The sequence below is a fragment of the Triturus cristatus genome, chromosome 6 (assembly GCF_964204655.1).
Source record: "Triturus cristatus chromosome 6, aTriCri1.1, whole genome shotgun sequence".
Lineage (NCBI taxonomy): Eukaryota > Metazoa > Chordata > Amphibia > Caudata > Salamandridae > Triturus > Triturus cristatus.
In genome coordinates, this window is record NC_140589.1 from 931,491,174 (window position 1) to 931,513,789 (window position 22,616).

Here is a 22,616-nt window from a genome sequence, read left to right on the forward strand (position 1 = left end):
TCCTACTACACTTACACATGACAAAACCTCTGCCTCAGCACACTCACAAAGGGTTTGAAACTAGTATTTTGTGCCCCCTGACAAGCTGGGGCCAGGGCAGGGAGGCAGGAGATTCCAAACACTTCTGGAAGATGGAAACCTCTAGAACCATCTTCTACTTGAAAGCCGGCACCAAGTATAAATATTGGACCCTCAAACCCAACTCTTTCACCTCTGAACCTGTGGAAGACTCAGAAGGACTGCTGTGCTGCTCTGCTACAAGAAGGACTGCTACTCTGCTGTCCTTCTACTTTGCTGCCCTGCTGTCTATATGAGAAGGACTGGACCTGCATCTTAAAACCAAGACCACCATATTTACTCCAAGGGTTAGCTGGCTGTCCTCCTGATCAGTGCACCAGGGACAAAAAAGGCTTCAACCACCTGGAACCCAGCAGTAGGACTTTGTCTGCTGTGAGACTTGCCACCCCCCAAGTATTGCCACCCCAATCCTGGACCCTTGGAAGTGGTCTTGAAGGTGCTCTGCCAGCCCAGTTGTGGACTTTTGTGCAGAACCAATGCAGCATAACACATCTCCTCTCAGCTCTGAATCAGAACCACTGCTGCATGCCGCATCTCCCACTCTGGACCTCTCATCGCAGCCCGCAGCTACCTGGAATCACCACTGTGCGATGCATCCCGGATGAAGGACTTCCCATCGCAAGCCTCGTCGACAGCTTCATGGGAACTGGTGCTGCACGACGCATCCTCGATGTCAGACCACGCATCACTGCCTGAAGCGCACAGGAACCAACGCTGCTCGATACATCCTTGCCGCAGGCTCTCACAACGCTCCGAAAAGAGGATTTAAGGTACTTTGTTCAGCAGGATTAACCTTTCAACTGTTTGAAGTGCTGCATAAATACTTCACACATTGTCTCTGAGTTAAGCCTGACTGCTTGTGCCATTCTACCAGAGGGTTGAGCACAGGTTAATTTGGGGTTCGCTTGCATTTCACCTCCACCTTATTACCTCTGTGGGCAGTGTTCACCCTTGACTCTGTACATGGGGCAGAGATTCCCCATGACATTCCTCTGACCATAACACAATAAAGCAGCATATCCTATTTGCCACAGGGCAGGCATGCCATAGTTTACTAAAAAATCTTGCCTGACAGGAAGTTCTAAAGTGCAACTTCTGAAATATTTCAGTACATTGTGGTGTGTCACAGTAGCCAGGAGCACAACGTCTCTGCACCTGCGTCTAATGTGGGTGCCCCTTAAAAATATTACCCTCCAGAAGAAACAATAAATGCAAATCAGGCAAATGTTTATGATGCGTCACTGAAGCAGTGTCTGTTACAGCGTTCCTCTGTAGAAATACCAGCTATACATAAATCGTATTCCTGGATAAATTACAATGGAACTTAACTCTGGTAGTGGGATCTAGATTATCCATCATTGCTCCTGTACCAGTTATAAGCCCATAAAAAAATCACATTTTAGAAACCAAAATGATTTTAGAATTGCTATTAATAGCCAGGTGTGGTGCCATGTATGCTAGTGGCCCTCCAATATATTCATGTAGTAGTTGCTCTATTATTAAAGTCTGTTTCAAATAATATGGTGCTCACTACCCCCATCTCATCAAGGGCCTGCACTCATCCCCATGGCTAGTAGTGAAGAAAGACTATGCAGGGTAACCGATGTGACATAAAACCACCTGTGCCAAGTAATAAACATCAGAAATTACAATATCATACATGACAGTAAACGGGCCAATAAAATGTGTGTTACAACATACGATGCCATCAAAATGATTGTTATTATATGGCACACACACAAACTCACACTCCAAACACACACAAGCATACATGCAGAAGGTCGCACATCCAAACGTACCGAAAGAGATGCAAACTCACAGGCACACATCCTCAGAGGCACAAAGGCACACACATGGACAAATAGGGGGGGGGGGGGGTTATCACCCGCAGCCGCAAACACAACACACACACAGTCACACATACCCCACAATCACACACAAACGGTATAGTAGCACAAGGGAGGCAAGAGGAAGCAACAGGAAGCAACGGGAATGAAAAGGGGCGGGCCTGGCGTAGTGTACCGGGGGGGACATGTTTGACAATATAATTAACATGAAGGCTGAATTTGTGTACGTTCCTGCTGAAGCTTCTGGGGTTCAGCTCCCATTAGGAGCTATTCTCCTACCTTGGACATACACGCTCAAGTTGTGCCAGATACTGTTAGTGTATGCAGCTCTCCACTTACAGACCCATCCACCCCTGGGGCAAATGGCTTCCATTCAAGCACCAGCCGCAACCTGGTTGCACTGGCCCAATCCAGCACAGGAAAGGTGAGGGGTTAACCGCAGAAATTCTGCATCTGCACCCTGTCCTGTATACAAGGTCTGCCCGTTGACCCCATTCAAGATCTGGACTCGTTCCCTCAGTCCCACATTTCTGAATGGGAAACCAAGATCTGCTCAGTTACGAAGCGGGAAGCGGAAATTACTATACATGTGGCGCGCTGATTGAAGATTCCCAACAGTACAGCAGGAGTTATTGGCGAATTCCTAAAAGTTGGACAGTTGCTTTGAAAGTAGGCGAAACTCAAAACTAGCACATTTCTGACTTTATCCAGGGGACTCTTGTCAATCTGGCCCATCTGCTAATTAATAAATGTTACATTCTTTTGGTGCTTACTAAAATTTTAATCAGCAGACGAAATCATGGGAAGTAAACTATTCTTTGCAATCCGAAATGTCATGCACTTGGTACTGTCTGTTTTTGGGTAATAAAGTGTAGGGCCGGGGTGTTGGAATAGTGAACCACAGTAAGAGCATCATTGGAACTATTCTTCTTAGCCCGAACTTGAAAACCAAATTCTCCTTCCATATATGCGACTTTAGTACCTCTTACCAGGCAATTTGCAAAAGATGGCTGACTTGAAATGCCTTGGAGTTGAGGAATCTCCTCAGAAGAATGTAATCCTGCCAGTCACCACCCCTTGCTTTTTGCGCTGCTTGGATTTGTCTCAGGTCAAGCTCGGGCCCCGGGGCGGGGCTTCCGGGTGAATACAATGCATCATCGGAGCCGTTCTCAGGGCAATGCCCGATTAGAAAACCGGTCTCCTTGTACCGTCTCATTAGCTTTCTGAGAAGAGAGAAGCGGCTGGGACCAGAAAGTACTGCTTTCGTCTTGGCCACAAAACTCTAGTTCGCAAGAGTGCAGGGACAGCTGAAGGCGATACCATTTTGCTAATTTAAATATAAATGCTCCCAAGACGTTGACCTGAAAACCAGGTGCCTTGAAACTCAATTTAGCTGGCTTGAAAAAAAAAAAAACATGAAAAATATGACCTTAAATAAGTTTAATACTGAAAAACTTTTTCTTGTGGAATAATCAAACGGTGAAATATTCACTACTAAAAAAGTGCTTTTCTCCTAGAGATCTAAATGCTTTAAAAATAGTTAATGTTTCTCGGACTGTGAATTTGAAAGACATTGTTTGATATTTTGCTAATAATGCGCTCCTGTCCCATTAATATCACACACTAAAATAAAAATATCCACTCGATCCAAAGATGAGATGGCCAAAGTTCCTCAATGGTTTGCAGCATGCGCTATACAAGAACATCTTCATTCATTCATTCATTCATAGTCAGTTTTATTTGAGCTCTGCTTTCACTTGTAAAACCATGCAGCAATATAAGGTAATGTTACTAAATTTAATGTTTTAAAAGAAGCAGAGAATCAAAGACACAAATGAGAGGAAACCTGATACGGGATTACATTGGACTATTATGCAAAGTGTGTTTGATACGGTGAGGGATTCCGGTGTGTCATGGGCCCTAGTGCATGTATACCTGTCAACTCACATGGTGCCACAGTGTGACACACAATATCGGCTCCCATCTCAAGGTCTCCCTGTGAGGAGCCGATATCACACAGTGGCGGGGAAAACCAGCTCATACCCATTGTAAATAGTGTTTTTTTGCTCGTTTTGTGAAGCTTTGAACTGCCGACGTCCATTAAGGGGCGAGAAAACACCCCAAGACATCGACACAGGCCTCAGTCAGCTTTTTGTTTTTAGGGGGAGGAGGGGACTTGGGGGCGGGGTGGGGACCTGGGTTCACAATTGCCTTATAGGTACTTCTCTACACAAGGACCTGCCCCCTTCAAGGCTCCGCCCCCTCCTCACACTGTGAGATTGTTCTACAAGTTGTCAGGCATGTGCATGGAAGGAAATGGGCCCATGGTCGCTGTTTGAACATTGAAATACAGCAATAATCAGGATTCTGAGGGCCCATCAGGCCTCTGGGCCTCGGTTGAACTGCACCTACTGCACCAATTGAAGCTACCCTCCTGGGGGAATTATGGGTGGTCTTCATTGCGGTGGTCCAGCCATGAAGTAATAGCAGGTTAGGTAAAATTGAGGGCTTTAAATGGGATGAAAAAACTAGGAGGGGTCTCTCAAAGGGGCTTGGTGGATGTAATTAAGGGCATGGCTTAAAAACAAAAAAAGCGAAAAATCTGTGCCTAGCATAGTGTGCCGCCCGACTGGTATGCCTCTTCTGTCATTGCATCCAGATATATAATACAGCAAGTATCATTACACCTACAACAAGCCAGGATTATTGGTTTTGTCAATGGTTATTATTAGTTGCATATGATAAATAAGCACCAAATTCGGCTTCGTTGTATATAACATTGAAAATGCTTCAGTTCTGACATGATGAGACTACGAAAGAACTATAATGAGTCTCTGAAGTTACATCAAAGGCAGTAAAGCATGGTACTGCTGCAGAGTTGAGATTTTGTTTTCACACTGAGGGCAAAAATGGAAAGCCCAGTAGGGACCCGTCTCAGCACCTGCTGGTGCTGAGCACCAGAAGGACCCGGCCCACTTAAAGCCCTGGCCATTACAAAAAATGGGGTTACCCCGAAAGTCAGGGACCTGGGAATAGAATCAATACAAAAAACAATGGTCCTAACTCAATTGTTACCACAACACAATAATGTCATCCCGTTAAATCTTTTCAAAATTTAGAGCTAAATTGCAAAAGAAATCATTTAGGATAGCTCAAAATATTCAATATAACATTCTAACATGAAGCGATGCAACATCCATTATTTGATTCATCAATATTTATTTGCAAAATATTTTTATAAATTATATAATGTTCGGCGCATGGTTGCTCCAGAGGGAACGTGCATGAAACAAGAGTGCTGAGAAGTGAATGTGTAGAAGCAGAAGATTTGAAGAACAATAGAACAGATATTAAAATCATTTACAAGATACACGGTTATAATTCACCGTAAGAGGTGTCCTGGTCACGTTTGAAAATATCAACAATCAGTTTCAATTTTTCATGCACAGAATTTAATTCATATTGTAGCACGTTTGGGAGATGGCGTGTACCAGGCTTAACAACAAGGGGGTGTCGACGTTTCGACCCGTCTCGGGGTACAGAGGTATTTTGAGACCTTGACCGTGCGGGTCTTCTTCAGGACAACAGGGGGGAGTTAGGGGCAACCTGACGTGGTCCTCGACTTGACTTCTGTGTCATGTAAGCAGTTGTGGAATCAGTCAATTCTGCAGTGTCTCGGGCCTTCTATTTAAAAGGAAAGGAAACGGAATAGAGACGCTACGGGAAGCACGAACCTATATAGACGCAGCGCGCCCAGCGGCTGGAAACGAGATGCCCAATTGAATTCCGTTTCCTTACCTTTTAAATAGAAGGCCCGAGACACTGCAGAATTGACTGATTCCACAACTGCAGCTCGACAGCCTGTGAAATATACCAGACAGGACTGCTTACATGACACAGAAGTCAAGTCGAGGACCACGTCAGGTTGCCCCTAACTCCCCCCTGTTGTCCTGAAGAAGACCCGCACGGTCAAGGTCTCAAAATACCTCTGTACCCCGAGACGGGTCGAAACGTCGACACCCCCTTGTTGTTAAGCATGGTACACGCCATCTCCAAAACGTGCTACAATATGAATTAAATTCTGTGCATGAAAAATTGAAACTGATTGTTGATATTTTCAAACGTGACCAGGACACCTCTTACGGTGAATTATAACCGTGTATCTTGTAAATGATTTTAATATCTGTTCTATTGTTCTTCAAATCTTCTGCTTCTACACATTCACTTCTCAGCACTCTTGTTTCATGCACGTTCCCTCTGGAGCAACCATGCGCCGAACATTATATAATTTATAAAAAATTTTTGCAAATAAATATTGATGAATCAAATAATGGATGTTGCATCGCTTCATGTTAGAATGTTATATTGAATATTTTGAGCTATCCTAAATGATTTCTTTTGCAATTTAGCTCTAAATTTTGAAAAGATTTAACGGGATGACATTATTGTGTTGTGGTAACAATTGAGTTAGGACCATTGTTTTTTGTATTGATTCACTTAAAGCCCTGGCTATGTTTCATAGAGAGCCTTCCTAGCATGTGCATTGCCAGTTTTAAGCCTCTGTTGCATTACTGTTATTAATGAAAAGAGACTTGGCCCACAATATAGTGATTTTGCCTTCCTTTGCACAGGTTGACTCTGGGGAGTCATAAGCAGTTTTTTTAATCCAAATTCTGTGCTTGTGGGATGTTATGTTATCAGAATTTATACAGCACCTTTCTGGCAGTTAACTCTTGGTAGCCCGGAAAGCCTTTCCACGTGATTTTGGGCTTTGTCATTTATAGGAAGTTGGTTACATGTTTGTCAAGCATATGTAACAGTGTGTCTATTCATTGTAGTATTTGGCAATGGTTCCGCTCTGTTAGCTTACCGGAGGACTCTTGTGTGGCATGTGTTTGGTGTTTTTAGGTCTCGCCTACGCGATGCAGCGCCATGTGTTGCTCGCGTAGGCGAGACCTATTGTTGCCGACTTGCTTAGCGATGCGGGACAGGATAGGTGCACGCGCTTAAAAGACATCAGCTGTGAATGCGTACGGCGGCGTTAGCTGAAGTTGCAGGACAGGACATGTGCACGCGTATTATTGATGCCGTGTTAACACGCCTCCTGCTTGCCGCGTTAACACGCCTCTTGCTTTCTTGCTGTAATTTGTGCACGCGTTTAAAAGACAGTCAGGACAGGAGATGTGCACGTGTATTAGTGGCGCCGTGTGAATACGCTTTCCTTTTTTTTGCTCAGTGCCTCACAGAACATTCATATGTGTGCGCGCTAGCTTATTTGTTTCGCATGCCTTTTGCATTTGGTTAACACGCGTTTTGCATTGTGCTTAAATAGCAAACATTAATAATGTAGGCATACGCTAGCTTTTTAGGTCTCGCCTAGCGATGCAGCGCGAAAGCGCTGTCGCTAGCGAGATCTGTTGTTACTGACTAGCTTTGGAAGGGAGACAGGATATGTGCACGCGCAGGACGGACTGCAATTGTGAACGCGCCTGTGAACACGTGCCAGCTTACACCGTGAGGCGTTAGTTAACTTTCAGTGCAGAAGATCTGCACGTGTACAGCTGGCGCCAGGCACCGCATTAATGAGCCCCCTGCTTTGTTGTGCAACAACTCCCGGGAGAGGAAATAGGTGGGCGTCTCACTGGCGCCATGTGGGCTTCCCTAATTAATAAACACAGGAGAAATGCAGGCTAGCTTCAACAGTGCGCTGTTGTAATACACCTCTTTTCTGTTTTTTTTTTGTTTCACTTAGCTATGGTGGCTCCCGCTTACTGTTTCCTTTTTTTTTTGGCTCCCCACGTGTACTCACCTCCTCCTTGGTGATCCAGGGCCTGGCTTGCATGTATCTGTATCTATGGGTGAATGTGCATCATCTATAGGAATCCCTCCATAGGTCCTTGTAGGCACTCACCTCGCTCTTGGTGATGCGGTGCCTCGCTAGCTTCACAACGGCGAAGTTGCCCTTCCCCAGCGTGCGGTCAATGTCATATAAAGTAGAAACCCACCCGCACCGGGCCGCGCTGGGGGTGCCCCATGCTGGGGCCGGGGAGCAGCGGAGGTGGCACCGGGGTGCGAGAGCCTGAGGAAGCGACTCGAACAGCTCAGACTCCGATGACAGAGCTCAGCCTCGGCCGGGGGCGGGGCCTGCGCCCTGCACCGCCCCTCGGTGACGTCAGGGCACCTGGAAGAGGAGAGGCTGGGCCTGCAACTTTCACAGTTCACTGCCAAGACGTCGCCATGGTGACCACAACCAGCGTTGATGTCGCCGCTGAGATGTCAATCAGGGAGTGTGTCCTTTGCCAGCTCCTTGGCTGTCAATCTACAGAGGTGGGTAAGTAGGGGGAGGCAGACACCAGCTGTGCAGAGTGCTTATCCTCGCCTACTCTGTCTCTGCACACTCATGCAGCTGGAAACAGCTTGCATCGATGGCATTAGGTATATTCTTTATTTGGATGCCAGCTCCGTTAGTGCAGGGTACATGGTAGTTCTGGAAGATAATTGCACGCGGTGCTATCTCTGCAGTTTACATTACCTCTACACTGATCGGTGCATGGCACACAGGATTTCCCTCCATAAAAATGGCACTATTAAATCATGCACCGAGCACTGTCTTTACCAGGAACAGTTACCCTATTCCTTCTAAAACAAGCATTTGCAATGCAATAGGTCTCGCATTTGCGAGATTTTGGCTTTTTACATTGTAAATGACAACGCCTTTTATTTATCTGTTTAAAAAACCTGCAATAATAAAAGGCATTGTCATTTACAATACCAATAGGTCAAAGTTACGAAAATGCTAGACCTATTGCATTGCAAATGCTTGTTTGTATCTGTGAGTGAGGCATGTGTTATGGGGGTGTTGTACTGTTGATTAGTTTCGTTTTGTCAGCAATGTCACTGGGGTGCTGCATTATGCACGAGGGCTCTGCAAGGCCTGTCTAACATTTTTCAGTCTCCCTCTAAAAGATGGTTGTTTGAGGTTTTAGAGGGTTTCACTGCAAATCGCCATCCCTGCTGTAAGGCTTCGGTTAATCTTTAACAAACACAGACTGGAATCTTGCGACACTATTTAAAACTCACAGACAGGTATCTTACAGAGATATTTAACAATCCTAGCCCGTGTCGCTAAAAAATGTCCAATGGTCAGTAATTGGCTTTCTCACAAAACAGCATCTTTCAAATACGTAAATCAAACACAATTCGATTTGGCAAAGCCAGTTGGTCTCATGGTGCCAATGCCGGGCGAGTGATGCAATTGGCTTTCCAATGTCTGACCAATGTGCCAATGCTGGGCGAGTGATGCAATTAGCTTTCCAATGTCTGACCATCCATGTCAAAATTATTGAAAACAATGCAGTCACTGTTTTCTATACCTACAAAAATGGCTGCTGTGTTGTATGAAAAAATGTGCTTTGCATTGTAACCTGTGTCATGTGTGTTGCTGCCACAATGCAATGCTTGTTGCATCATGCAACATGGATGTCAATCAGTCAGTCACAAAACTTTATTCGGCCAATCATGCCCATAAAAGTGCAGATAATAAAAGCATTTCATAAATATAGCAGCATCTCAAGATTCAAGACACAAGGTGGTTATCTCGAAACCTGGACAGTCTCTTTTGGCTTTGACAGCACCGGTGAGGTTTAACACCCTCCAGCTTTGGCAAAGACAATAGTGGGTAGCACCATAGATATTGACAGCACTGGGTAGTGCAGAGGGACAACACCCAGAGCATAACGAAGGCCATCATCTGGCACCTGACATGCCATGAAGGAGGGAAACATCCTTTACCCCGCATTTTTTACTCCGCATGTCTTTACCCTGCATTTTTTACTCCGAATAAACTTTTACAACACAGGGCCTTACACCGCAAACTGTTACAACGCATTCCCCAAAGTAACCACCCCTGGAGTTAAAATAGTAATTGCGTTGTAATGGGGAATGTTTTGTAACAGAGTGCGTTGTAAAGCCCTGCGTTGTAAAAGATTTTGCAGAGTAAAAACTGCGGGGTAAAAGCATGCAGGGTAACATCATACAACCCATGGAGGAGCATCGGGAGAGAGAGGGAGGCCGGGACAGACAGGATAAGGAGGACATCCAGGGCATCACCATGGCTGCCATTGAGCATCCGGCGGACCACAGTGGAGTATCGAGAGGGAGGGCGAGAGAGGAGAGAAGGAGTGAGTCAGAGGAGGGAAAAGTAAAGAGCACAAGTGCACTCTAAAGATGAAGATGTGCGCTCCCATGGAGTACCAAAAAAGAAACGACATTTAAAAAAAAGTAGTTTGATGACATCAGCAGTGGAAGGCTATAACACAGTCAATCAAAAGCAAGAATATATCAGCAATGCTACGTGGGTGGGACAATCACAGAATAGAGAGGAAAACCCACCATTAAAAACATGGAACTAAGACTGGTGTGAAAGACATATAATCACAAGCGTGGACTGACACTTTGTAGCATTATATACAATTCTGCTTACAACAGACAGCTGGAGTTGTATGTAGCGAGAGCGCAAATTTACTTACATTTCACTAGACAAGGAAATAGTGTGTTGGTGGTAACCGTTTATGAGTGTCAGTCTTAGAAAAAGAAATGAGTAAGTAGAGGAGAGTGTGAGAGGAGGAATCAGGAGGGAAAGGCCTTCAAAGCCATTGGCGTGCAAGTGGTGTCCTATGCTGATGTCCTCAAATTAGACAGGAACGCTCCCAATTCCTTAATCCACTTTAAGGCATGCCTCTCAGCTGTGTTCCAGTGGATGTCACCTCTTGCTACTCTCCTGAGAGGGAGTCTTAACTTCAAAAACTGTATATAAAACACTGCATATGATCAATCGACTCTTGGAATTTTTCCGTGATTGAACTATTACTTTCTCAATATGTCCTGACACCCTTTTGGAAACTTTCCAGTGGATGCGTTTGAGCAAATTGCAGTGCAACACTAGTAAAACAGAGACTCTGTTATTTGGTACACCCTCCCCTTTATGGAATGGCCACTGTTGACCCTGTCACGTCCCACCTCCGCCGGCCCCTATCTCTAGTGTAGAATCTTGGGATTAAATTTGACAGCAAAACTTGTAGGCATGTGCTGTGGCTTTCCCTGAAGACATTTCTGTGCCTTTTACCCGGGCAATATCAGAAAATGATTGTCCATGCCCTTGTGACTTCTCAACTGAATTATGCTAACACCCTTTATTGGGGCCTACCATCATACCAACTGAGAAGATTGCAGATAGTTTAGAATGCGGCAGCTCGGCTTCTTTTAAAAAGCTCCTAAAAGAAGTCATATTCAGTATCATCTAAAAAACTGCATTGATTGACGTTCAAAGGACTCATGTTGACTTACAACGCCTTTCACCAATCAGGGTCATAGAACTTACAAAAAGGATTAGGCTGTATCATCCGGCCTGACCTCTGTGCTCTTCTGATGCGTTGTTGGCAGTGGTCCCCAGGGCAAAGAGGAAAAAGTGTGGCGGCTCCTCATTTTCCTTTCTTGTGGCCGCCGCCTGGAACTCAATCCCTTTGCAGCTTCGCACGATAAAGGATGAACTCACCTTTAAAAGCCATTTGAAGATCTGGCTATTTGAAAGTGTATTTAAGTAACCTGTTTTAGCACTGATAGTCTAAAAGCCTAGTTGGAGACGGGACACTCATTGAGTAGGTGTGTGCTCTATAAGACTGATGATTGATTGATTGATTGAAAAGGAGAAGAATGGGGGTACGGCCAATAGGGGTGATGGTGAGAAGAATTAGGTCCTTACAGAGTTCAAATGTACAGCAACCAGTTTTATGATATGAGGTGAGAGCAGGGGAAGTCCCATGGAGGAAGGAGGCTGTCTCCTCCTGTACTCCACATTGTCAGTGAGGGTACCTGGGGGGCATTAAACCAATTCTTAATCCCGTTAATACAACACCACAGTCATTCCTCCAATTCAAGCCTCACCCCAGTAGCTCCATTAAGTTGTTGACCCACAGCTGAACCGAGAGTTGGATGGAGCGAGGTAAGGATATGGGGGCGGTGGTTGGCACCAGGGATAAGCTGGTCTCTATGAGAAGGAGTAGGTTGTGTAATGTTATTTTGTGGTGATATTTAAATATAATGTGCTTGATCACAAAGTTTCATGGTGCTGATGGGACACAACATGCATTTAAAGTTGCTAGGTAAGGATCATAGGGAACGGAGTCTAGCATAAGTTGTGAAAATGAAAGGTGGACTTTGGGTCACAGCCCTTCTACGTTGTTCATGCATACACTTTTAGCGCATAGGAGAAATTGGCGAAATGTACCTTTCAGTAGAGGGTAGTATACTTTAACTCTACACATTACCTGAAGAGATATCAGGGGCATGAAAAGCCGCTTTTCACAGGACAACAGCTGCCAAAGCAAAGTATCGAACTGCATCTCCGCTGTGCCAGGAAATCCTCTGGTGTTCTTGTTCTCCTGGAAGACAGGAAAATAGGAAGCTCCACAGCCCTTTCTCCTTCCCTATCTCTTTATCGCCAATTCTGGTCATGCAGATGAATATATTTGCTAGAGAGAAGAAGCAGGAGATGTGCAAACTCTGTTGGTATGGTGTGTAAGCACAACCGGTGGTTGTAGGTGGGACCCAATTGCGCTCATTTTTCGTGATCAGCACTTTTTTTTCCTCATCAGACTTTCACCCAAATCGAGAGAAAGATACAAAATGGAGAAAAAAGAAGAAAAAAAAAGTAAGGCAGAAAGAAGGAAAGAAAGAAAGAAAGAAAGAAAGAAGGAAAGAAAGAAAGATGGAAAACAGTCACAAAGGGAGAAAACAGGTAAGAAAAAGAACATGTATGAGTGAGATAAAGGGGCAGGGAGTGTCTGGTGGTGAGTAGAAGAGTCATGAGGTGGAATCAACACTACACAGCCTTGGTATTCGGCACCTCCAATATTCATAGGGCAGCCCACTTGCTTCTGAGCAAAACTTCGGGCCCTGTCTTATTGTTTTACAAATTAAACACTGGATGTGGGTATCTGTCCTGTCCCATCATCTTTTGAACAATTTGCCATGACTTCTAGATCTCTACCACAGCACTCTAAAGATCCTTCTCAATTATTCATGGACCACCATGAATTGCATCTTGTTTCCCCTGCCACATTACCTCTCCTGTCCAACTCCCCTACCTGTCAGTCAGAGCGGTCCCCCTGAATGCTCTTGTTGTTAAATCCGGTGATATACCAGCTTTTAGGAAAAGATTATTCCATACAAAAGAAATGTCCTTATTGCCTGTATTGTGACTCTTCCTTCTCTCTTCTCCTCATCTTCTGTACCCCTACATCACCTAGCCCTTTCTGATGAAGTTAGGGAAACAGAAGGTACTTTAAAAAAAAAAAATCTTTACTTAGTAGTTTTTTGTTTTCACAAAAAAATAAAACGTGACCTTTTTCTTAGAATTGGCAATAGAGTGCTGTACTTCATGTAAAAACACAACGCCGTCTCTCTTGCTACTTTATGTAAAATGCAAACAAACGGGCAGATTTACAAGCCCCTTGCGCCACTTTTGCGTCACTTTCCCCATGTTAAAAGTGACGCAAAAGTGGCGCAAGATGCTTGTAAAACTGCCCCAAAATCTTTAACATTTCAGAAAAGATAGATGCAAACAATAAACACCCCAAGTGAATTAACAACAAATGACTCAAATTTGGATTTGAAAAGTACATTTTATCCGGAAGTAGCTTTTTTGTCGATTCAGTCGATTTACGAATTTCTAGAATTTTTAAGCGCTGAGGACATCTGCTAGGCGAGGATCCCCCGCCCTCCTAATATCGTTCATTCTTAATCTTTAAACTCGTTTCAGTGACATACAAATATTATATGCGTTGTTAGGTATTCTGATGGCATTTCCGGCGGTTTCCCTAAGGAACATTCCGTTCTGGTTGCGGAAATACCTGCGTGAGAGGACAGTGAAACTGGAAGGGCAAGGAGGGCGAGTTTATCGAAATGTTTGCACCAGTGTGCATCGCTTTTTGTATCGCTGCAGAACGCTAGGTGAAGAAGTAGCAGTGAGTCATCCTCAGTGAAGAAAGGTCAGATTGTTCTCTTGGAACCAGTGCTTTAAATGGGAAAAAATAAGTGCAGGTACTCATTAAAATGAGCTAGAGGTGTAGTGAGTGGGCGGGGCCAGGGGCGGGGCTAAGGGCAAGACAAAGTGATACTTAACGACTTCTATAATAGTTGCAGCACACAACAAAACACATAATTGTGTGTATATAAACAAAGCAGGTTAACTCATTACGCAAAATGAAAGAGAAATGCGATATGTTAACATTTCCTTTTTTTGCAATAGTTGCACCTTCTTAATGCCATACTGTTAAATGCTGTTGTTTGGCACAATACTATATATTTTTGGACATGTGAGTAGGAAGAAACTGAAAATAACCCCACTTCGAACCAAAGCTCTTATGGCACCAAGCAAATGAAGCAAATCAGCACGACCCTCCCCAGAAGATATCTCTTGTCTCTTCCTTCGATCTAGCCATTCATCCCTTCATCCTACCATTTACCTGCTGATGTCCACCATTTACTCTTTACATTCTGTTGTCTATTCAGTTTTTCATCCAACATTCAGTTTTTCACCATTCCGTCTGTCCAACCTTCATATCCAAATCTATCCATCCATCTTTAGACCTATCCATTCATCATTTCACTCATACATCTCTTTAGCCACCCTTTCGCTCATCCATCAATCCTTTCTCTCATCTATCCATCAACCCTTTCACTCCTTTATACCATCCACCCTTTCATTCCATCCACCCTTTCACTTAATCCCTCCTTTCACTCATCCATCATCCACCTTTTCATCCATCCCCCTCCCTTTCATTCATCCATCCAATCTTTCACTTATCCACCCATATCCGCCCTTTTATCCAATCATCCACCCTCTTTCACCCATCCATCCATTCACTCACTCATCCATCATCCACTCATCCATCCACCCTTGCTTACTCATCTATCCACTCACTCACTCACTCACTCACTCACTCACTCACTCACTCACTCACTCACTCACTCACTCACTCACTCACTCACTAACTCTCTCTAATACGTTATTTATTAACCTTTGTCACCGAGCAGACATGTACACACAAAGTGCCACCCATTTTTCTTACAAAAAACAGGCATACAAATGTAGGCAAATACACAAACATAAAAAGACTCTTGGTATGTTAAAAGCCATGTTGTAGTCTTCACCATGGCTTTTTTAATTGCCACTTCCTGGGGACTGCCATGATTCCTGTGTTTGCGCAAATGCAGAGGATAGTGTGAATGTGGTTGACAGCACAGGGCCTGAATGGACCCCATAGCTGCCAAGGTTTCAGTCTGCTTTGTGTGACATTTTCATATTTGCATTGTAATTATGAGTGACATTTCAACGACTATGATTGACACTTTCTCACTAGCAAAATTAAGCAATGAAGACGAGGGAATCATATAAATATCAGAAAAGACACCCATTTGAGTATAGCTGCTAATGTTTCAGATTGCTTATGTGTGACATTTTCATAGATTCAGTGGATTTACGAGAGTCAGGCAACAACTAGATGTGTAACACTTAGAGTGGCACTTTCTTGCGAGCATAATCATGGTATGAAGTCAATGGAAATAGACAAACATCAGAAATCACACTCATTTAAGCAACAAGAAGGTCAAACTCTGCAGTAGGTTCTTTTGAAGCTATTATTACATTTAAAAAAAAAAATCAGCACCCTCCACCCCAACCTCAGCTTCAGGTGCGGTTGAACCACATGTAACGAAGGGCTCTCTGTGACAAAAGCAGCAACCCACTGAGCTATCCACATACAATACAGTACAATACAATATGCTTTTTTGAAGAAGGCATATTAACTCTCTACACTACTTAATGGTCAGAGTGAAAACTGCCAGGAGAGAACACTCTGACCTCTCTCCAGCTGGAACAATAATCACATGACATCTCTGACTTAGCAAGTCTAACTATGCTGAGAAAATAAAGGCTGCTGCTTCCTGGTGTCACTGTCAAGCAGGGATGTTAAACACTTGGCACTACTAAAAAATCAGCAAAACTGCTAGTTTAGACAAAAGGTAGTAGCGCTGGCGTGGTGAGTCTGCGGCAGAAGTTGGGCTCTGCTGGGCACAGCAATAGCACAGTCCAGGTCAGGAGGAGGGGAGCAGGTGATCGATTCTGGAACAGCGGCTTCCTCCTTTAACTTCATGTAGCAGGGGAATTCCTGTCACAGCCTGGGCGCCGACCAGACATGGCTCCTCCACAACAGTGTGACAGAGCAAGAAGGGAGCCAGGCGCATCTAAAGGAAAGTGTTGGGAATGTGTGGAAAACACAGGGTTGGCGGTAATTGAGGCATGTGGCGTTAGGAAGGTAGGTGCCTCACTGCAGAAATCAGATTAGCGCTCCAGGGGCCTCTTCGATCGCATTGTCTGGGCATGAACCCTCTGATCCAGAGAAAGTACGGGAAGTGTGAGAATCCGCCCTTGCCCCTCATAAAATGTTTGTTTAAAGTATTACCCTGCACGGACATTACCCTACCTGAAGTGCTGTGCTTTGAAAATCACACGTGCACACTAGCAGGTAAAATGAATCTCGACCCTGCTTTGTCAAGCACAGCGTGATGGTGAGCACCGAACATTATTCAACTGCGCCTTGCTGAATAGCTCAGCTGGGGCTCAGATCGGGGACGGGAGACAGAAGCTGCGCCTTTGCTGCCAGAGACAAGTTCCACTCCTGCTCACCAGCACTCACAGCCACTAAACCTACCTTGTCATGAGTACCGGTACTCTCCAAGGCAGCAGAGAAGTGCCGGTACTCACAGTGATAAATTTAAGAAGTGCCGGTACTCAGTACCGGTGAGTACCGGCCCATTTAAAGCACTGCTTGGAACAAACCAATGCAAAAAATGTGTTGCGTAGGTGGATTTATCCTCTCAAACGTCATCTCCGCTTTACTTTACTTAACTTCTACCTATTAGGGATGGGCGAGCCAACAAATTGGCAACAGCCAAGCAAGGGTCGGCTTCTGGCTATAAGAGCCTGTGCACGACATGAGCCCTGAAAATAGTGGACATATAATCATGTAACACAAGTCATGGGAAAATAGGATAAAGTCTCTTAAAAATAAAAAAAGTGCATTTCCTTAACATGCAGACTTTTTTCGCCTTAGTACATCAGATTATATAAGTGCATTGAGCAGTATTAATTCCTGCCCCACCCTAACGACAATATCAGTAATGAACTAGAGGGCATATTTACAAGCCCCTTTGCGATGCTCTTTCACCACGCAAAGTAGTGCAAGAGTGACGCAACGTCAAAGTGAGATTTATGAAGCCATGCAAGACCACCATGCGTGGCCCTGAGTGGCTTCATAAATCTTGAGCAATGCAACGCAGCACAAATCTCTGCGTTGCGTTACTCTGCTCTAGGGAGGCGTTTCCATGGGCGTTGCTTGGGTGTTCCCACGCAACAACCTTGGATTTTGACGCAGTCTCAGATTTAGCAGAAGTGGTAGACCTGGGAATGTGCAAAAAACCTATGCCTCTCAGGGTGCTGCTTAATATGTTTATTTCTCCTCGTTTTGTCCTCTTTCTATGTGTGCTGCATTCTGCGACACACATAGAAAGATGAAAAGCTTCAGGGGATTGTTTTTCTGCAGGAAGTTTCCCCTTCCTGCACAAAAAAATATACCTTACAACGCAGGCACCCTTGCACCATGGTGCAAGGGTGCCTGTGTTGGCATTAGGCAGCCAAAAGGGCGTCAACGCAAGGCAACAGGAGGAATGCACCATATTACACAAAGACACACCACAAAAAGACTCCACATGTTTAGAACAATAGAGATTATTTATCTGAGTAAAACAAGATCAAAGATACAAAATCCAATCAGTAGAAGACACATTTTTAAAGAATGAATGCAAACACAGTGCTTAGAAATGAATAACACTAGGAGGTTACTTGAGGTTGCGATGGACTGGGGTGAATCAAAAGTGCAAGCCTAAGCCGATGGAGGGCAAGCCAGCTATGAGACTCATGCAGGTGCCACTCAAAAAGTAGGAGCAACGTATCAATGCAGAGGGCACAATGAGTTAATCTTTTCCACGCAATCGGGCCACTGCATCCACATCAAGCTCGGCTGGAATCCAGGCAATGACTCATCGTCAAGGTGCGCAGAGCGTCATCGTTAGGTCACACAGGCTGTAGAACTGCTGTCATCGAACAGCCTCGGCATCGGTATCATAGGGCAAAGCATCGGTATTGACCAGTGCAGTGGTGACACTGCGTCTTCTTTGTGGCAAAAAAGCTGTAGAACCCACTTCTGAGGCCCAAGACTGGAGAGGGCACCTCAGGCAATGGTAGGACACACGAGTGGCAGAGTCCAGCAGCACTAACAGGATTGTAGGAAGTCTGTTGTGTCCCTGAGTATTAAGAAAACAAGAGGCAAGCCAGCAAGCCATTGGATTCACTCTGGGTTCAAGTGAAATGGGCCCAGTCCTTGTCCTCAGCAGGGCAGCTCAGCAAAGCAGAGAAGCAGTTCCTCTGAACATCAGTCCAGGCAAAATGGCAACCCTTACAGCACAGTAGTCTTTACTCTAACAGAGTAACAGAGTTCTTCCCAGGTTCAGTAGTGTACTGATTAGGTAGGGTCAGATCCCCAGTACTTATACCCAAATGTACCTTTGAATTGGGCGGTGACTTCATTGCAGCTCCTTGAAGTGCACAGGTCCCCTGTCATCCAGCCCTGTCTGCCATGCTAACTGTGGGGGATAATCAGTCCTTTGTGTGGGGACAAGACACAGCCTATTCAGATGTAAGTGTGAGCTCCCTCTTTCTCTTCCTGCCCAGGAAGGTTATCAGACTGCAAATAAATACAGACAAGTCCTCTGTCACACCCACCCTTCCTGTGTTTGTGTCTGTCTAGAGGGAATTAACTAACTGTAGCTGTCACCCAGCCCAGACGTGTATTGGAGGCAGGCTGCAGGCACACAGAGCAAAGTTAAGAGCAGAGAAATGTCCAGTTTCTAAAAGTGGCATTTGACATAGTAATGTCAAATCAAGCTTAACCACTAAAGATCACTACCATTCCAAATATATGAAACATGATTTAGCTATTCATTTGTAATCAGGAATTACAGCTTAAAAGTGTTTTAAGGGATTTCCAATGTTAGTTTACGAGAAGAGTAGGCCTCACAGTAGTGAAAGATGAATTTAGCTGCTTGTCACTACTAGGACATGTAAAACGTAGAAGTACATTTCCTTTTCCAGAGTATGGATAATAATTTAGGTAGAAGATGGGAGCTCAGACTTAGCGATCAATGGCCAGTAGGTGCAGAGTCACTGAGGCTCATGAACATTAAAGTCCCACTGCACTCCAACTATAGCAACATTTTCCTATCAAACAGAGTGCAGGAGGACCAAATTCCCTACCTGAATGCGAGCCCATGGCACTGTTGCCATGTCATTGAACAGTGTTATTCAGGTCACAAAAAAGTGTCTCTGGAAAAATGTGGCTTCCATATTCCTCACGAACATAATATGCCCGTGTGACTCTTCATGTGAATTTGCGAGTTTATTCCATGCCTGAACCCAGTGCATCTAGTGTGCTTTTTGCCAGAGTTGGCATTGTACTGCACTGTAGCATTGACCCAATAGCAACTCAAACTTTCGTTGAGCAGCACCCAAGCACCATTACTGAAAACTATCTCTGAAATCATGCAGTGCTGGAACACTTGTCGGAGTGAGGGTGCTGCTGTCAATGCTACATTACTGAAGTCATATGGATTGTGAAAAATTCAAGTGTGGCACAAAGTACAAGTATAGCAAATTAGTCACACTCATTCAGCAGGAGAATGGTAGGGGTGTGGTGTGTAGCCAAATGGGCATTTAGGGGCACATTGTTGTAAAATATTAAGAAAGCATTTTCAGACAGTGCATTTTCCATTGAAATGGCAACACAATTTGCACTAACATGCAGTTTTACTGATAAAACTACATAGCATACAAACAATAATGCTTGAAAATTAGGTTTCAACAAATATTTATCACTTGCACATCACCAATTAAAGTCTTTTGAATTGTTTTGATTCCGTTAAAGTCTTTTTTTTTCCCATACTAATTTAGAATTTACTGAAGAAAAATGAGCTTCATTTGTGCTTTCCTACCTGCTGATATGTTTTCAAATATTTGTACAGTACGTGTTAGAAATCAAACTGACACCCTACAGCCTTTACTTTCACACAGTCACTGAGCACCAGCAAAATTGTCAGATAGTTCGCTTTACAAAATCCTCTAACTTTGCAGTCAGAGGAAGAATAGTAAGCACATTTCTACACATGAAAAAATAAGCATCAATTTGTCAAAAGATATAGACTAACATTTGAGGTCTGCCATTGAAAGTACAGCAAATATAACCCAATAAAAATGTAAAGGCGTGCTTATTGCCTTCTGAACCACAGCATGTTTATTTTGGAGTGCTGTAGCAAGGACACCTCGACATCCAGTGCCTATGAAGGCAAGAGACAGTAGGAATCTATCTTCCTGATGTGTGGAGTATTGGGAGTAACTTAAGGCATCATATAATTATTGTGTACTCTTTATAGGTGTGATTGGATGGTTGCTCTTATTTAGGTTTAAAATGTTCCCTGGCTGCCCTGTTTTTGTTCTGCCTCCCAACGCGAGTTCGGAAATTAGGGCGTTTCCATAGACCAGAGAAAACATTTGTTTGTTTTTAGTTCCTAAGTTCAGGATACACCTCATGATATCACAAGCCTTACCTTTGAATGCCTGCTGTGACCAATCCTGCCTCATTCAAAGGTAATACAGGCACAACTAGTTTAAAAAGGGTGCGTCCTTGCTTTGTGCTGGAGGTGACTTGCTTCTCTGAGGTATATTAAGACAAATGGCCCTTATTTCCAAAGGGTTTGCATTAATGCTCGTTTTTCACAACGAGACCCACAAGAGAGGGGCATATTTACTAGTAAAGTGGCGAAGCGTGTCTGTAAGCCAAGAATGTCAACAACACGCTCTGTCACTTTATAAACGCAGGGCTGCACCATATTTACAAGAATATGGTGTAGCCCTGAGTTCCCCCTGCGCTGGCGCTAAATTTAGCTGCCTAGTGCCAAGGCAGGCACCCTTGCACCATAGTGCAAGGGTGTCTGCATTGCAGGGTAAGATTGTTTATGTGCAGGAAGGTGTCCCATCCTGCACATAAACAATCTTTGGATGGTGTTTTGTAACTTCTATGTGTGCTGCTCAATGCAGCACACATAGAAGTTGCATAACATAATTTAAAAAAAAATGATTGATCACCTTCCTGCACATAAACAATCATAGGCGTTTTGCTGTTTCCATTTGTGCTGCACAATGCATGGAAACAGCAAAAACAAGGAGAAATGAAACCTTTTCTCCTCGTTTTGCCAGGGTAAGACCAGGTTATCCCTGGTCCTAATTTTGGTGCTGCCCCATATTTATGCCACCCTTTTAAGAATATGTGATGATACAACGTGTGGTGTTATCACACGGTAGGTAACAACGCGGTCGTTACAACGACTGCGTTACCACGCATGGCTTTACATCACAGGTCGTTTCTACGACTTGCACTAGATGGCATGCTAGACTTAGGAATAGTATAAATTACTATTCCTACTCAAGTTAGCGTAACAGCAGGGAATGTGTTGGATGTAAAAACCGAACAAATACCCTGGTGTTGCAAGCCACCTAGCGCAAGTCGTAGAAACGACTTGCGATGTAAAGCCACTCATGATAACAACAAAGTTGTTATAATGACCGCGTTGTTACCTACCTGGGTGGTAACACCCACATTGTAACCGCTGTTTCCCCCCTTGTAAATATTGAGCAGCGTCAAAATCAATGGTTGGTGGGGTGGAATGCCCACAGCAACACCCATTGCCCTCCTCTTTCACGTTAAGTATATCGTGAAAGGGTGCCTTATTTACAAGACAGCGTTAAGCCACATTAAGTGGCTTAACATTGCCTTGTAAATAAGGTAAAGCCCCTATCGCCACCACAACTTCCTGAAAAGTGACGTTGTGGTGGCGATAGGGGCTTGTAAATATGCTCCAAAGTGTCAATTTACTAGCCAGATCTGATGGTGAAGCACTAAATTGCGTTATGCAAGTGACCATACAACCTTTTATAAAGAAAGGCCAATGGCTTTTACAAAAGCCAATTGACACACTGATTTGCAAAGATGCAGTTTTGCGCCTGTCAGCTGTAGCACATCAATATGTACCCATGCCCGCTGATTTGTGCAAATTTGGAACAATAAAATAAACTACTGTGGACTAGGTTAATAATCAATGTATTTATTTATTTTAGGTATAACCTTTAAAACATGAAAGAATACTAGAAATGCAAGTAAAAGAAGGGGTGTATAAATTTTTTAAACAGCTATCTATATCAATAACCAACAGTCTGGTGACAATGACATCACTGTGAAAAGATAACGAACAAGCATTTGCAATGCAATAGGTCTCACATTTACAAGAGTTTGAGCTATTGGCATTGTAAATGACAATAGCTTAAATTCTTGCAAATGCAACACCTATTGCATTGCAAATATTTTTCATTTACAAGCGCCCCATGCCGAGCTTTCACATTAATAGAGGCCGCGCTCCTTTCTTTAGACGAGCCGCACCTTAAGATAAGGGGAGTGGCCGCCATTA

General features: G+C 44.0%; 2 long non-coding RNA genes across 2 annotated transcripts in view; both read left to right on the plus strand.

Moving 5' to 3' along the window:
* LOC146820809 (uncharacterized) overlaps positions 1-22,616 on the plus strand; it is a 144,682-nt gene that overhangs the window by 18,591 nt on the left and 103,475 nt on the right. The window lies entirely within an intron of this gene.
* LOC146820810 (uncharacterized) overlaps positions 1-22,616 on the plus strand; it is a 47,751-nt gene that overhangs the window by 5,616 nt on the left and 19,519 nt on the right. The window contains exon 2 of the long non-coding RNA XR_014962625.1: positions 12,578-12,720. This is a non-coding gene — a long non-coding RNA (uncharacterized LOC146820810). The remainder of the gene's footprint in view (positions 1-12,577; positions 12,721-22,616) is intronic.